Source organism: Opisthocomus hoazin, chromosome 2 (assembly GCF_030867145.1).
Source record: "Opisthocomus hoazin isolate bOpiHoa1 chromosome 2, bOpiHoa1.hap1, whole genome shotgun sequence".
Lineage (NCBI taxonomy): Eukaryota > Metazoa > Chordata > Aves > Opisthocomiformes > Opisthocomidae > Opisthocomus > Opisthocomus hoazin.
The window spans coordinates 102,771,013-102,787,973 of record NC_134415.1 but is presented as its reverse complement, the minus strand read 5'-3'; the positions used below and the strand labels follow the sequence as shown (position 1 = coordinate 102,787,973).

At 39.2% G+C, this 16,961-nt stretch overlaps 1 protein-coding gene across 5 annotated transcripts in view; it reads right to left on the bottom strand.

Moving 5' to 3' along the window:
* Positions 1 to 13,061: 13,061 nt before the first annotated feature.
* KHDRBS2 (KH RNA binding domain containing, signal transduction associated 2) overlaps positions 13,062 to 16,961 on the bottom strand; it is a 430,741-nt gene continuing 426,841 nt past the window's right edge. For 4 of the 5 annotated variants that reach the window (XR_012763238.1, XR_012763240.1, XR_012763242.1 and 1 more), the window contains one exon: positions 14,198 to 15,484. The gene's annotated coding sequence lies outside the window, so the exon portion shown is untranslated. Of the gene's footprint in view, positions 13,886 to 14,197; positions 15,485 to 16,961 lie in introns of those variants that run through there. The other variant, XR_012763239.1, reaches the window with a different exon arrangement.

Below are 16,961 nucleotides of genomic sequence, written 5' to 3'. Positions count from 1 at the left end.
AAAGGATGAAAGACTTTTTCCCTCCTGTATGAATGGGATACACTTACAGTGCTATTGCACAGTGCTATTTCTTGGTACCTCGAGGATAAAACCACCCAGGCAAGCTTTTGTTTTAAAGAAGAAATGTTAACAAAATATACAGACTGGAAGGAGGGGGACGTATTAATATCAACATAAGGGAATAACTAATTATGGCTGACTGGGTCTTGAATATTTATAATGCAGCTAGTAGCAGCTCCCTTTGGACCACTTGTTTACCAAGCCTGTTGAATTTATATGCCCTGACAGGACACATGGTTCTAAAAAGAGCTATGTGCATAACATTAGATATAGCTGGAATACTTGCAGGATGTAAGGCTTCATACACTAAAGCTGTGTCTTTGCAGAAAGAGGTGACTCTGCAGTACCTCTCCTGCTGGAAGTGCTTAGGACAGATATGTGGAAAGGAAGGTGCAGGAGGCTGAAAAATGAGACCTAACCTTTTGACAAAAAAGTAGACCTTTGCCCCCCAGATTATGACTGAGATTATCCTGGAACCAATTTTTCTAAGAAAGACATGAGTCCTGGCAGTCTGTCGAACCCCACATCACATTTCTATCACTTTTCTTTCCATCATGGAAAGCAGTATTTTGTCTTTGAGGATCTGTACAAAATCAGGGTTTGCATCAGTTGTAATGGCAGAAACAGACTGAAATGAAACCCTGCCTTGATGTGGGATCAAGCATCACATGCCTGTGACCAGCACTTAAAATGACTGCCCATCCAGGTGGCAAGCGAAATCTTTTTTCCCACCCCCACACTATCTAGACAGCAAATTGCCAACAGATCTTCCTGTGTGGCCTTTTAAATATAGGGACGATGAAGCAGGGGAAAAAAGTGTCTAAAAATAACCTTTGAAAAAGAATGGCTTTGAAAAATGTAGTACCCGCACGGTTTCACAACAGATTCAATTTGTATGAGACTGGGCTGTCAGAAAGCCGTCACCCACTGCATGTTCAAATACAGCCAGGTCAGACACCGAGCTGGAGGGGAGTCGTATGGACCTGAAAGGAGAGGAGTATTACTTGCAAGAAATTTCATGAACAGCCTGTGCTGATCTAAACTTCTCGGGTAGGGGTTATGGGTTGTCTTTTGAAGACTTTTGGCTCATTGCCCATCCCAGGCATCACCTGCGGGGAGGCTGATGAGGGTGTCCTGTTTTTCGGGCCATTTGATTCCATGAGCTGAAAGGCGCTCCAGCCTGTCTTGCACAGGCACTGATCTGAGGAGAAGGGAAGCAGAACCTCCTCTCTCTCCTCCTCCATCTCCTCCTCAAACTGTTCTTCCTCTGTCCCAGTGGATGAGCGGAGGTCCTTGTAAATGTGAGTGATCTACTCTAGATGCGCACAGTGAGCTAGTGATGGGCAGACATAACAACTGCTAATGGGCACAGAGCATTAGTATACAGCAGCTCCCTCAGAGCAAAGGAAGAGTGGCAAGGGGCTGTGGGGAGCATTTAGCTCCTGGAGTGCTGGCTTCGGGGGTGAGAAGGCAGCATGCTGCTGCTAATCACATGCTGCAGCCCCAGTGCAGCCCAGGTGGCAGAACCAGGGGCGGAGTGCTGAGCTATGCACGCTTTGTCTGTAGTTTAATAAGCACACTTGATGATTTTGTATGGGTTTTCTGCATACACCCTTGGAAAAGCAATTTTTTCAAAACAGGCTTCAGAGAAAGTGCTGTGTCATTGAAGATTTTTATATTTTTGCTGGCAACTACAAAAAGCCCTTCAACTGAAACAAACACCACTGTCATTCATGGGTCTAAAAAGTTGGTGAAGTCACGATATTTTAAACTGATTTTACTGTAGTGATTTCACTGTTTAAAAAGAGAACAAAGGTGTAAAATCTGAGACAAATGTCTTATGCTAGCAGCATTGTAAAAGTAGCATGTGAGTTCCTATTCTTGCCAGAATGTTCATGAAACACACTCACAAAGAAAGAAATAATTCACCACTTCACCGTGTGTTAAAAAGTCTCCCTACTCCTTTCTGATTCCTCGAGATAGCTCAATGAACAGGGCTACCTGATAGCCTAAGACTCGGGCTCACTCAGTAAACTAAAGAATCCTGTGAGCAGTGGGAGAAAAAATGAGCCAGGAAAAGACTACGGTGATTGCTAAAATTGATCCTTAGCTGAGAAGAATGGGTGCTCAGCACAGATGTGGCGTGAAAGACTTAATGCATTAGCATTCTTCCTTTACGCTTAATTAATGTCACCTCGCATTTAAATTCTGCTAAGCATGCAATGTAAAATAGTTTACGTCCAATAGGAATTCAGACCAACACATTTAGGGAATCATGCTGGATGAAGAAATGACCCCAGGACTCTGTGTGTTAGCTGTACCGAGTGCTGCGCACTTCTCTGATTGTCCTAACATGTCAATGTCACCAGTACCCTGCTACAAATGGCTGAGGATGCATCTCATTGTTATAAAATCTAACTCTTTACAGAAGGCACTTTGGAAACAATTATTTATATAGTTCAGTACATTTCCAGCTTAAAAAAAAAACCCCTCAAAACCACTTACTTATTTTTTTAAAGGATCCAGATAAAAAGGAGAGATGAAAAATGAAAAGCAATGAGAAGTAGAATCATAATCATTACTTATTGTATTTGTTTGGCAAGCAGTAAAGAGAAAAATGATACATATCTTCCTAATGTGAGAAGCAGAAGTATCAAATACATAAGCTATCATCTCAGATTAGCTGTGTAATACAACGTACCAACAGAAAAACCCCTCTACTTCATTTCACTGAAAGTGGAAGGAGGTTGGAACTTCTCCTGAGTGGGTGCGGAGTCCCACAGCCATCCAGGAGCCATTTTTTTTCTCCCAAATTACTCTTTCCTGCATAGAACTAGAGAACAGTGTGCTGTAACCTAGCTAAAGTAAGCGAGATTGTAGATGGTAATGAACCAATTGTTTCTGATTCAGAGACAGGTGTCTACATGGGCAGGGCTGTTACCACCTGAAGCCTCAGCTCTGGTTGATGGTTGGTAGTACAAAAGCAGCACACTAATTTGCAGTATTAGCAGAAAGCCCATCTATTAAATAGCAATAGAATACAGCCCACACTTTCACTCAAGCAGGGTCAGGCATTTCCAGGTTCGGAAGAGAAAGCTTGTGTTGTTCGCTTATTCTGATTGGTTTGTCAGCCTTGTTCTCCAAAATTTCTCTCCATCACCTGTGCATAAAAGTCACACAATTATTTATTTACTCAAATCATGCATTTCAAATACTACATCTTGACTGCTAGTGATATAATAACGAATTTGCTATTCTGTTCAAGATTTATCCCTTCCCCAAAGGAAGAGTGGTATTATATTTTACTGGCTATTCCAGTAGCAGAAATCAAGCAGAACATGTGGAATTGTTACGCTTTCTGAAATATGTTAACTATAGCTGCATTCTGGATTTCATTCCACAAGCTGCACAGGCAAGCTCCTGTATGCTCTTCAGAGAAAACAAGGCAGAGAATTGCTCGCTTCTGAACCAGAAAGCATGAATGCAGTGCTTATTTTCGCTCTCATTTGCATCCCAGGGGTAAAAGGAAACTCTTCAATTCATTGTTGAAGTGTGCAAGATGTTTGTTTATTTCGATTGGATGAAAAGGTGGTATTTCAAAAGTGTGTACCCATAAATTCCCATTTCATAGGGTTTCTGATGCTGAAAGACTGTGTGTTGGCTTTGGGGATAAAGCAAATAATTTGCTTTCTGCTTAGGTATTTATCATTCATGCAGTCTCTCACTGTTAGAATTCCTTGAACCAACTAAGTGTTTATAACTGCTTATTTAAAACCGCTTTTCAGAGTCCTCAGTATAGCATATGAATACATTATAGTTGTGACTACTCTAATACATTAGTTCTTGAATGTTGTTACGAGTTGAATGTTTTAAATATGTTTTTTCCTTCACCTTCTTCAGCTGTGTCAGTAGTAATTTCCAGTTTATTTTCTAGGGGGTATTAAGTGACCTACTCAGATAAGACTTAGTGAAGTTAATTCTCATTCCAAATGCAATACATTCTAAGATCAGTTTCAGTGTTTTCATACGGGGGAAAAAAATAGAAGCATAGCAATTCCAGATACTATAAAAATGTAAAACTTCATGTAAAAATTTCAAAGTGTATCCTTAAATTTAGACACAAAGTGTCTGTTTGAATGGCTGAATTTCAGAGCTGTCACACACCTATTATTTCACTCAGTAATGCAGAATATAAAGATCACCCAGATTTATAAGAAGGATGAAATCATCTGTGTAATGAGTATAAGACACTGTGGCAATATTTCAAGGTCAAGTGTATTGTACTTTGTAATCTGTATCTCTGAGAACTTACACTTTTTTTTTGCGTGTTTTATTCTCAGTTTGTACTTCTTTTAATGCATAGCTCTTGAATATTCACATAAATGGAGTCTGACAAAATTGTGAAGAATGTTATAGGAAGAAGGCGCCTTTTATCTGGAGAGGTATAGTTGTACACTTACCAAATGAGCTTTAATGAACACCAAAAATGCACAGCCCCTTTTTCATAGTTTAAACCCCAAGCTTCTCACAGGTGCTTATAAGAAAGACACTTTATTCTTTTTCTGTTTGTTTTCAGTGGATGAAATATCATCAAATGAACATGTCAGATGACTAGAGGAGAGTTATAACTTGGTATCATACGGGAGCTGCAGCCAGTAAATAACTTCACTCCCTCCTATGTGTTATATTATCTGTCCAGACACATGGTTAGATTGGTTGTCATAGCCCTAAATCTCCCCTCCTCATCTGTTTGCTGTGTTGCTAACATTGCCTGGATTGGTTTTTGTTTTGCTGTTTAAACATCACGTGTAGGCACACCGTGTTTTCTTGTCATTCAGTTGCATGCTATTCCATACTAGCAAGAGTCAAGTCTTATGGAAAATCATTGGGAAACTGGAGAACTTCATAACAAACCTCTTTCTATTTCAATGAGAATGGTGTTTCAGTGGAAATTCCTCAAGCATGAAAATGCTGTTTATTCAGACCAAATTTTCCCAAAGTCTCTGCTTTGACAGAAAATGCTGTAGCTGAGCCGCACAGGATTTTTCTGTCTGTAACATTTGAGAGAATTTGTTAAAGTCTCTTTGACACCTTTTCACCTCCTGTCAGGATAACTGAAGTACATTCTCAGCTAGTAATTAATAAGATGCTAGGTAACCACCCGGCAAGAATATATCTGGGGTTTGTGTCTATATAAAATAGATGAAGAGTATCTGCCAAAAGCCGTGTGGAAAGAAGAAGAGCAGAAGGTTTACTGGTTCAAAGCAGCTGAGTAGAAAGGGTTTAAGACTGACCCGTAAGACAGCTCACACTGAGTTCAGTCCCAAGGCGTAGTTCTGTCAGTGGCCGGTAGGACATGCATAAGGAGAGTATCTAAAAGATGGCAGATATGGAAAGATCTCTCCCTTTTTTCACCTGCTTCTGGCAAAACAGAGAGTAACTGTCTTTACCTCACAAAAGGAGTACTTGGGGATAGCTAGGTAATGTGTCTTTCTGATAGTCACAGGGAAATTCTGGTCAACCCCTTCTCAACGCCAGAGCTAACGGTGATGCTTCAGCATAGCAGTGGGCTCAACGCTTACCCAGAACTGCAGCCTTCATTGCTCTGCTTATCTAGGGGTGGTGGCCAGAATCAAATAAAATTAACAAGTTGGACTTGTTCGACTGATACCAAAGATGACACAGGCTTTTTAGGCTAGTACTGTAATAGACAAGGAAATCTTATGTGCAGCTCTCCTTCGCATTCTTCAGAAACTAACTGAATTATGGACCTTCCAGTAGACATTTGAAGGGTTTTATTCAGTATGTACTGTTGGCATTGAAGTGGCTTTAATACAGAGAAAAGCTTTAAAGATTTCTCTGATTTTTTTAACTAAAACAGAATCCAGCAGATCTTTGTGTGGATAATTACACGGAGCAGGTTTGTCTGAACTGTGTTTCAGAGAAATAAAATACTCCTCAGATAACACTTTATTGTCTGCAGGTTTTGGCTCTTTTAGATTCTCTAAATGAGATGCTTTAATCAGAAATAGGATTATGTTAACCCAGTGCTTGACAGCTCCCATTTTTAATACATAAAAAGAGATTGCTTTGTTTAATGTTTAAGATCACCAAAAAGTATGAGCATTACTTGAAAAAATAGCCTTACTGACCTTCCTTTTTTAAGATAATAAAAGTAAATTTGGCCAGATTTTACTGAGCTTTATTATAAAATTTTGCTGATCCATGGAAAATAGAACTTTAAAGGAGTAGAGAAACCACTGATGCCACCATTAGACATTTATTTTGCTTGCAATAAGAAATAAGATGAAGCAAAATCCAAGTGATGATGCCCAGGACATAACTTAGCGACACTGGAAAAGCAGAGACCTGTTGAAGCACATGAATGCAAGAGTCCCAAAATTGCTCGAAAGCAAAAAATAAATGTTGTTTTTCTTCTTAAAAGCACAAGTATTTAAATAATATTGACAAGAAAATTTGAGCAGCATTTCTTTTTATATATTGAAAATTTGAATGAATGCTACAACTGAAAATTTTAGCCATGGAGTTTCCTAAATTAAAGAAAAAAAATAAATTCTTTTTGTTTCCTGTAAGGAAACATCAGCCCTAAATAAGTGTTGTTAACAACTCATTCCAGCTCAGGTCTGCTACAGTCAGGGCTACTGCAGGTCCTACTATGCATCCTAATGGCTAAGAAATTGAGATTTAATGAAGATTAGGTCTGTGAAAAAAACATGAAGTTTTGGGGGGAGATAGGTGCAATTTAATTTCATTTTTCTTCTTGTAACATGCAATAAAAGCCCTCTAAACCACCACAAAATACTTTGCTTGCTATTCTGGACATCCAAATGATGAAGAAATACAGTTGAAAGGAGATTTGTGCTTAAAAGCAGTTTATTCAAGAAGATCAAACAGATATAGTATCTGTCTCCACCCTTCTGACCATGATTCTGGCTTGTCATAACTCCCTGATTAATATCCACTACAGTTTAAAATATAATTTCAAAATACTGCTAGGATCATTCCAAATGATGAAAATAATTGGAATGTTGCTGAAGTGCTGGCTGATAATTCAGACTAGATTGGCCTTTTGTGTTGATCTTGCTGATTGAGATTAAATTTTTACTGCTAGCTTTTCCAGACAACTCTGCTACTTTATACAGTATTTTTACATAAAAATTCATTTGCTGTGTGTTGAAGTTAATAACTTCAGCCTCCTAAATACGAGGCAGACTTTCCAGTGAGAGACAACATCAAGGGGAAAGTGATCAGAAAATGCTCAAGTCGTATCTGCATCGTACTAACGTTGACTGTACTCATCTCCTTCCTCCTCACATCACCTTAGACCATTGTTGGGTAATGTAAGACCCTTATTTCCACCGGGGCACAAAGACCTGCCATTGGTAAACTCTGGAGGGATATGTTATGTGACGGGTTTTCAGCCCCTTGTACGTGCGCTGGAGTTAACTGAACTCACACTTGTCCATTAAATTTTACCATTGTGCTAAGCTCCCGACACAAACAGTAAGTCAGTGATTAATTTCTTTTTAAATATGGTATTTCAGAAGATGGCATTTGTAAGCAAATATGATAGCATTTCATTAGCTAGCCATTATATCTCTCGGAGTGGCAGGCTTTATCAGTAAATCAAACTGAATTTAACATCTTGTTCTCAAATGTCAGGGTTAAAGCTTCTATTTCAGATCTTGTGATATTTGCTGTTCGGGACAGAGAGGCTGAAAGTACTGAGTCACATATTTACTGATTTTGCTTGCACCCAGCACAGAGTGCACTGCTAGAATATCAGAATTCAGTGGGCCAGAATTTTTAACAAAAAAATAGAGAAAACTGGAGTGTTACAAATGTGAGTCAGGCAGCTTTTTACTGAGGAGCTTTGTATGTCTTAAGAAACAAATCATAAAAGAGGATAAAGGAATCTAAGAGGTGAAAACGCCTCTGAGAGACTCAAACTTTCAAAGTTTTGAATGGAAATCTTGTCATTGTCAGCTAAAATATTTATAATGTATAAATACTCAGGAATAAATTTGAAATAATCTAAAAATTTTATAAGGAGATTGAAAGCAGCTGGACCTTAATTGCAACCTGCCCTCACCTCCTGTTTGTTTGCCATTGAACAAACGAGGCTGAGTTGGCTTACTTGCATGAGTCTGGCTACTGCCAGTCTTCTTGGCAGACCTACCCTTCTCTCCAAAACAGCAAAGGCTGCTTCTTCCACCATCTTCTGTCGTGCTGGCAGGAGAGTTCATGGAGCCATTCCTGTCCCGCATTCCTCACTGGAAGGCTTGGGAAATCACCCTGTGACTCCTGTTGGACAACCAGAAGCCAGACCCAATATTGTCCCTCTGTTGTCTGTGCTCAGGTAAGCGGTGAATAAAGAAAATAGGTCTCATTGCAGGGGAAAAAAATCTAATCCAGTCATGGCTTGATGATGGAATGAGCTAAAAGGTCTCCCAGGATGGGGACTCAGGAGTCACAGATTAAAAAAATAATTGCAGCAAGAGGCTGGTACTGCAAGCTTTTCTCACAAACTTTCTCAACTTCTCTTTAGTTATGGGGAGAAACTGCAATATATAAGACTAGCAGAGCACAGCATGCCTTTACAAAATCATTTTCCCTAGCTAAAACTTCTGGCATTTGAAATGGGAAAAGGGCAGCTACAGCTTAGCTCACAAAGCTGCTACATTTTGGTCAGAATGCAAGGAAATATGGAGAGATTTAAAATAAGTAATAGGAATTCAGCATTTGGGGACTGGATTATACCAGGCACATCAAGCCTGCTTTTTATTGCTCAGCTCAGTGTCTGAGTGTTATGTATAAATAGGGATGCAAGGTAATTTATTCTGCTTTCTGCATGGCTCAGGCCATTGTGCAGGTAATGAGAACAAGGTGAATGCAGCCCTGGAGTCCCATCAGGGGCTGGTGGCTGACACGATGACAAGGAAACTCACACCTTCCAGGTTATCTTTGGTCATAGGTCTCTATAATCTATGGAAAAAACCTTGCATCTTCATGTAGCCATACAGTCCTGTTAAATTTCAGGGTCTGGACACGGGGAATATTTATTTGACTCTCACCCATCATCTGCCTGCTCATGTGTTTGTCCTATTGCAGACACTGTGGACCTGCCAATGGACCACGGGTCACGTGCAGTCAGTCAGCAGCATGCAGATCGAGGTCCCTGGGCATGACAGAACAGTGCCGTGAGCTGCTTGTGGAGTCAGCAGCAGAGCTGTGGGTGCAAAGAAATCTTTCCAGCAAGCCCATACATCTCTGCTGCAGCCTAAAGGAGCAGGTACACTTCTGTCATATGAGACAATGTGTGTACATTGTCCTCCCATACAACCGGATGCAACGCTCTTTTCTGTGTTTGGAAAGAAAACAGCCTCCTCAGCTTCAGTGATGTACATGCAAATGTTCACAGTACAGCTTTTAGCTTGGGCTAAGAGACTCGGCTCCCTGCATAGCACCTGGAGTCCTAAACAGCACACTTAATCCCAGAGAATTCTGAGTCATGAGAAAACTAAACTGTCCTGGCACGTGGTCCACTGGCTTGGAAATTCTTGGCATGGTACCTGGTGAAGGTCTGGGCCAGGCAAGCTACCACACCTTCTGACAGTGCCCAGGCGCAGCCCATACGACAGCATGAGTTTGGGACCTAGCATGTGGTTTGAGATATAGACACCCTTTCTGGCAGGCCACAGGGCTGACGTTGCTGGCACAAAATTTCACGGGACCAAGCTCTGCTTGTTTTATAAACAACCAGTTGGCACTTGTCAGTGAGCTCAGCAACATCCAGGCTGACAAAGTCCTCCATACACAAACAGTTCTTTCCCTCTAGAGCAGTCCTGAAAGGTGATTGTGCATGGCCAAGGAGGTTCTCAGCAGGCAGACAAGCCTTGCTCCTTCATATTTGCATGGATAATTTGTCTTAAGAAGCCTAATGACAATAGAATAATTGTTATCATATTCTTTCCTTCCCCAGCAAGCTATTTTGGAAGTTAATGTGGAGCTCAGACTGATGGTCCATACCACCATATTCTGATTTCAGTTGAAGGATTTATCCTTTGTATTCCCACATCCTCCAGCCTTTTTCAGTTCTACATAATGAGAGTGCTCTTGTAGCTAAAGGCAGGAAGAAATCCATCACATGCACAGCTCTCCCTCCAGCACACCGTCCCCCTCTCTTTGTCTTGCTCTCTCTCCTTTAATTGGTCTAGAGAGAAAACATTTAGCAATCCCTCTCCCTCTTTCCCCTCATTAGGCTAACGATGACATGTTCTTTTTCTGGAGTGTCTTTAGGAGCACAACATAGCAGCCACTCCTCATTATTAACACTGGAAGAAGCAAAAGGCGGTGGCTTGATCCCGAGTTTATGTAGATGCATGTAAATGAGAAGATGTTTCCTTGAAGTGAGATGTAATACAGCAGTACAAAATCAATGGGGAGACATCAGAATCTGGCTCGGTGGCTGCTTCGAGACTCTGTAAGTGCTCATGAAATCTTGCAGCCTCATCATTTCTAATGAAGGTAGGCCTCAGGTACAATGATACAAACAGATAAACCTCAGGCTTTTTACATTACTTTTTCAGTCCTTTATGATGTATTTTACCCGACTTTGTGGGTTGATTTTCCAGTTTGGTTTTCTGACTTTTATCTGTATACTGACAATTCCATGTGCAACCAATTCAACATTTTTTCCATCCCACCTTTTCTTTCTATACTTCCGTTGCTTTTTGTCCTTCCTGCCTGCCTGCCTGCCTTCCTGATTTTTTTTCTTCACTTTGGAAAAAGGTACTAATGAGCTCTAATAACCTCTCTATACTTCAGTTACTGCTGCTAATTGCAATCAAACTTACCACCCATTTTTTACTTCTTTTCATTACCATAAAAATATTCTTAAATCCTACAGTTGCATTATTTTCCTATACTGCATTTGTCTATACAGCTAAAAAGAAAAGCAAGTGATAATTAACCCACAAACAGTACAGGTTTCATTACATCAAAGGAAATTTTGTTTTAAACACTGATTTGGACAAGCCAGGCTTAGTGGAAGAAGAAACTGTATTTAATAATCAACAGAGTGAATGTAAAGATGAATAAATGCAAAATAGATACATTCAATAGCCATTGCCTGCAACTCATTTAACAGTTCTTATAAATCTGAAACCTGAGTTTTACTGTGTCTATTGACTTCCACCAGAGTTGTTGAAATACCTTAAGGCATTGGTTAGTTAGCAAAGCTTCACATTGTATCTAAGACAAATATTATGACCTTCATACAAAAGAATAAACTGAGGCATGGAGGAGTAAAGTGGCTACTAGAAGCCCACAGAATCACAGTTGCATCTAAAATAAACTAAAATTGAGAAAACCTTGCATGAGACTGGAACTCCACGTGGGTCGCGTGGCTTCTTTACATCAGCAACAGAATTTGATTTCGTCTCCTTTTGTTTTCTTCCACCCCAAGGCTAAGTCCACAGGCTCTTCTGTCGGCCAGCATCAGTGGGCAGGCTTTGGTGTTCCTGAAGTGTGTCTAACCCCTCATATGGAGGCATCACTTCCAGAGGTATTCACAGCAAAGCCCATGCTCATAGAATTTACAAGCAAATAAAAAGTGTCAGGACCTGACTGTGTTCCACTGAAGTGTGTGCAAAACTAAGGATGCTTTCAGCGAAGGAAGGGCTAAGCCCAGCGTCCCATGCCAGCAGAGCCTGCAAGGCAGCCTGCACGCCGATTCAGCCACTGGCCTCTCTGCTGAGACTGTCAGCAAAGGTGCCAATTAGTGCCAGCTGTGAAGATGATTTTTGTGATGTCGACACCTGTCCACTATGAACTGGACTGTGACCACCATCCCATTTCCCATTAGAGGCTGAGCAGCTGTCAGGTGGTAGCAGGGCTGAATGATGTATTAGCTTCTGTGCACATCAGTAAATTCGACAGACTGTATTGTTTCTAAAATGCCTTTCATGTCAAATTATTTTAATCTCTCTTTAATAATGCAACTGACTTTGTTCCTTTGTTTTTAGAGTGTTTTCTAGCTCATGGATTTTTTATTCATAAAATATCAAGTAACATTGTGCGACAAAACAAATTCAAATGCAAGTATGACCAGATTTTGAGCTGCAGGCACAAACAGCACACTTGCAAAAATGTACTTACATAGCCTTTTAACAGTGATTGGAGGTATAAATTTTGTAGTTATAAACCTATCTGACTTCCTGCACAATTCCAGCTTGATGGACACAGAGTCCTGTACAAAGGAGTGTTTGCAATAGACATGCACAGAGTTTTAATGTGTGCGGACTTGAATACAATGCATCACTTTGGAGCATGAAAGGAGCTTTTTATATGCGGATGCAAAACAGGTCTGTGTGTATACATGTGCAGAGATCTTGACCAGAAGACCATTGTACTTGGAGGAGTTAGTGACCCACATAGCAATTACCCTGAACAGGCGCAGGCCTGCACTGTGCTGTGCACACAACATGACCTTCAGGTCTGTGTTGTGCTGTGCACATCCTCTGGCTGCAGGATAAACTTAGCTGGCTAATTATAACAAAGTGGCCTGTGGGCAGCTGCCACTTGGTCCTTCCAACTGTACCACCTGTGGGTCCTTGCCTGTATCTAAAACAGCAGCAACAAATTCTCATGTGTGCATCCTTTTTGGTTGATGGTAAAAATGATAAACGGAGTTATTTACTTTGATGAAAACCTTACAAGAGCTTAGGAGAGTGAAATATTTGATAACTTTTACATGGACAGGATCTGCACAGGATGCTGCACTCTGTTTGGAGGCCCATTCAGTGGTGCTTAACTTGTGGTTTCCAGCATCTAAAGGGGAGTAAGGTTATCTGTGCTAGCCTCTTTTTCTTTATAGCATTAGCTGCAATAAATGGTATTCTAAACAGCACTCCACAGAGTCTAAGTGCCCTTCTTATAATGAACTGGCACCTCCTGGTGCAAAATCACCTGCATGGGAAAGTGTGTGATGCACGTGGTCTGTTGTGTTTTGATGTCTCTCTTTTGTGATCTTGCTTCAGTGTGACACCTTTCCCATCAACCACATCCTTTTTTTCATCTGCTGTTAATTTGATGAATATACTTCACAGAGGAATACATGATCCTTTGCGTTGAGACGTTCTCATGGGTCCACATGTCCAACGTTTTACATTCAACTTTCACTCTTCACCTTCCTCATTAAAGAAGAACTTCATGAAAATGCCCAACCACCACATGATTTATTGAAGATAGCTGATGAAAGGAGGTACCTCTTAAAGTCTGACTGCAAATCGGCATATTGGTTCTTAATATGTACTTGATTATTTTGGTAATTTTTCAAAAAAGAATGACTGTGATCATCTAGCGGAAAAAGTTCATTTCATGAAATAGCTAAATAAGGCTGCATAATGCATTCAAGGTGTTCCCCATGTTAAATAGTGTGTGACAGAGTAACAGCACTTTCGCATAATCATGAGCGAACTGAAAAGACTGTAACAAAACCCACTGCCTTCATCCAATCTTTTGGACTCACTCTCTGAGAAATTCTGGAGTGGTTTGTGTGACCACATTGAGTGTCCCCCTCAATACCCTGGATTCTTTACTTAGTTGTTTCCTAACCATGGTCTTTTAAAAAAATGGATACAACAGCACATATTTTATTTGTTCATACAAAAGTACATCTGGTCAGAGTTCTTAGTAAGTCAAATTATAAAAATTCATGGATTTCTATTGTGAATAATCAGTAGGAACTGAAAAAATAGTCTTCATTATTTTCTGTAGGCTGCATACTTGATGGCTGATATTTCTGGTTGAGAAGCAGAAAAGAGTTATTTGTAGTCATTTCAGTTTCAAGGACTATTAGCTAAATCACAAAGAAATTGATAGAAACTCTAGTGGATTTTTTCTGGACACATGGAAAACATTAATTTCTGTAGGCATTTATGAAATGAACACCCATTAGGGATTTTTGTCTGTAGTTTTGCTAAAACCTTTGAAGTTTCAAAATAGGTTGCACACTGCCAATGCATTGAAAATGCTATCCTACTGTGTAGTTGCAAAACAAAGGATGAAAAATACATTTAAAATCTTCAGTGGAAAATAAAATCACCTAAGGAAAAGAAAAAATCAAGTATATACATATACATATATATATATATCTCCACTCAAGACACTGAAAACATATTTTGGATATGTTCATTTTATCTCTCTTGACCAAAGTAGAATGACTTTTCTCAGCAAGATGCTGCATGTAATATACCATGGTGAAACTTTTTTTCAAATGTATTCCCTAGATGGGGTGGAAAAAAGAGGTTTGATGTGGTTTCTACTTGTGAGTTTATGCAAATCCATGTAGGTCTACTTCAGCCAGCAATACTTCAAGACAGATATCTTTTGGAATAATATAATGTGATTTCTTTAATAGTTATGAATATTTTTAATATATAACTTGTTATATTCTTATGTAATATCATACTTCTCATATCTCGTGTGGAATGAATACATGTAACTAATACATGGTGCAAACCACATACTCATTTTTTGATTTTTAAGCACAGCTTTTGTTCAGTTGTCATAATAAGATTTAACATGAGGACCTCGATTGTGTATTTTAGTGTTAAAATACAACATCAAGTTCCAGAAGTTTTTTTTCTCTCCTTAGACCTATAAAGTAAAAGGAAGAGTCTTCATGCAGATAATGATTTAAAGAAGCAAATTGTGACAGTTTCTTATATTAATCGAATTGTTAACAACCTACAGGATATCCTACAAATTCCTTTGCCTTCAAAGAGCTCCGTAACTTTAGGAACTCTCCAACGCACGACACATTCAATTCGTTGTGTGTTGGAATACATTATCTGTGTTCTTAGGTCTATTCAACCATAAAATGAAAAATCTACCTTGTAAGTGGTGCTGATGAAGTGCATTATTTGTTGCAGTTCAACACAGCTAGCATTTGCCAAAACTCACTGCACTGTACACCTGCTGTTAACATCTCTTCCCATCTTTAAGACCAGAAAATATTAATGGAAGCTGGGTCATACAAGCAGGAAAATGTGTTGTAAAGGACCTGAAACAAATAGCATGTGTTTGGGTTCTTTAATTAACTTAGGTTTTTGAAATCCAGGCAGGATCCACAGCCTGAACATTAAAGCAGAAAGAGATTTATTCGGTATAGTTTCATCATCTTGTTACAATCTTTGTCGTAAGAAATCAAGAGGGAATCTTGTGCCATTTTCAGTTCTTGTTTAATATCTTCTTCACAGGGAAAACGCTGCCAGGATATTAAACTCATCTGTTCTTTTGGATAATAAGGATGTAATGTACCTTTTTGACCTTTCCAAATGCTGTGGTTCAAATTGATGTTCATTAGGTATTTTTTTTTCTTGATTAAAGTCTCACTAACCTGTAGAAACAGAATGGAATAACACCGAGTCAAGACATAGCATATCAAGCATGATCAAAACAAAATCACACATTTGTATAGCTCAAGGGCTATAACAGACATTAACACTGTTTGTGCTGTATCATTGCAGTACTCACTCATAACAAAGAAGCTACAATGATGTTTATTTAAATTTTCCTCATGATAATTCAGAGTCTCAAGCTGAAGAGCTTCTATTTAGTTCAAAGTTTAATTATTAGAATAAGAAAGACTATTTCTGGGACCTGTAGAAAAGTTCCAGAGATGAAGTCATAAGAGAACTGAGTTATAATCCTCAAATGGAAATGTAATTAAATGATAAAATATATATGACTGAGGGCCAGATTCTGTTAGCCTTATTAATCTTTGTTGATTTACAGGTTCTTAAATTCAGAAATAGACATTAAGGGCAGAAAAAATTATACGTTATTGTCTAGTCTAACCTCCTGTGCGGTCCCCAAAATTTCTTTGTCAGCTTTTGCAGCTTCTGTATGAGACACGGCATACCTTTCAGAAGGACACAGACTGCTCCAATGATTAAAAGCTCCCATTGTTAATTTGCTGGAGAGGGAACAGAATGGAATTCTTGGCTCCAGCCAATTATACACTCCATCCTCTTAAATTAGAGAGCTCTTAATTGTCAGAAATCCTTTTTGCCTGTAGGTATCTGAAGGCTGTAGTCAAGCTACTTCTGACTCTTAACTGAGTTAATAGAATTTCTTTTGTATTTCGCTGTTGGTGTATTTTCTCTACATTTTGTTCATTTCAGAATTCTTGTCTGTACATTTTTTTGATTTTCAACATCCTTTTCAGCAAACCATAGTGGCACATGGCTTTGCAGTAAAAGTTTCATAAATGTTGTGAACAAATAATTCTGTGCCAATTTCTGAATGCTATTTACTTATTTACTCTTACAAGTATTCTATTTGTCTTCAAATAGCATCCCACTCATAGTTCACACCCAACTTATTATCTATAGTGACACTGTGTCCTTCTCTAAATTACTCTTTTTCTGGCTAACTCAGGATTAACACAGACTAAACCAAAATAAGTTATTAATGAAAACAAAAAGTAAGACACAAGACGTTCCTTTGTATACAATTTAAAAAAAGTCAATACACTGTTCACCTGTGTTCACTGTTGCTTTCTGCTATCTGTAAGTGCCTGCATTAGTGGGACTGTAAACTGGAAGTTTAACACTTTACTCTGGTTTCCACTTTCTCTTCAATAGTGAAGTGGTTTTGCCTATTGATAACCTCTGATCAGGAGGAGTGCCCAGCACAACTGATGTTGCATACACACTTAGCGATTAAATGACTGTTAATGGTGCTCCTGAGAGAGAATAACTCAATGTTGGTGTCGATGTTACGACATGCCTTCTGGGGGACTGCACTATCTAGCAGAGCAATTTGTTAGCTGTTGTTTACTTTTGCATTCTCTGTAGATCAGCAAGCATTTT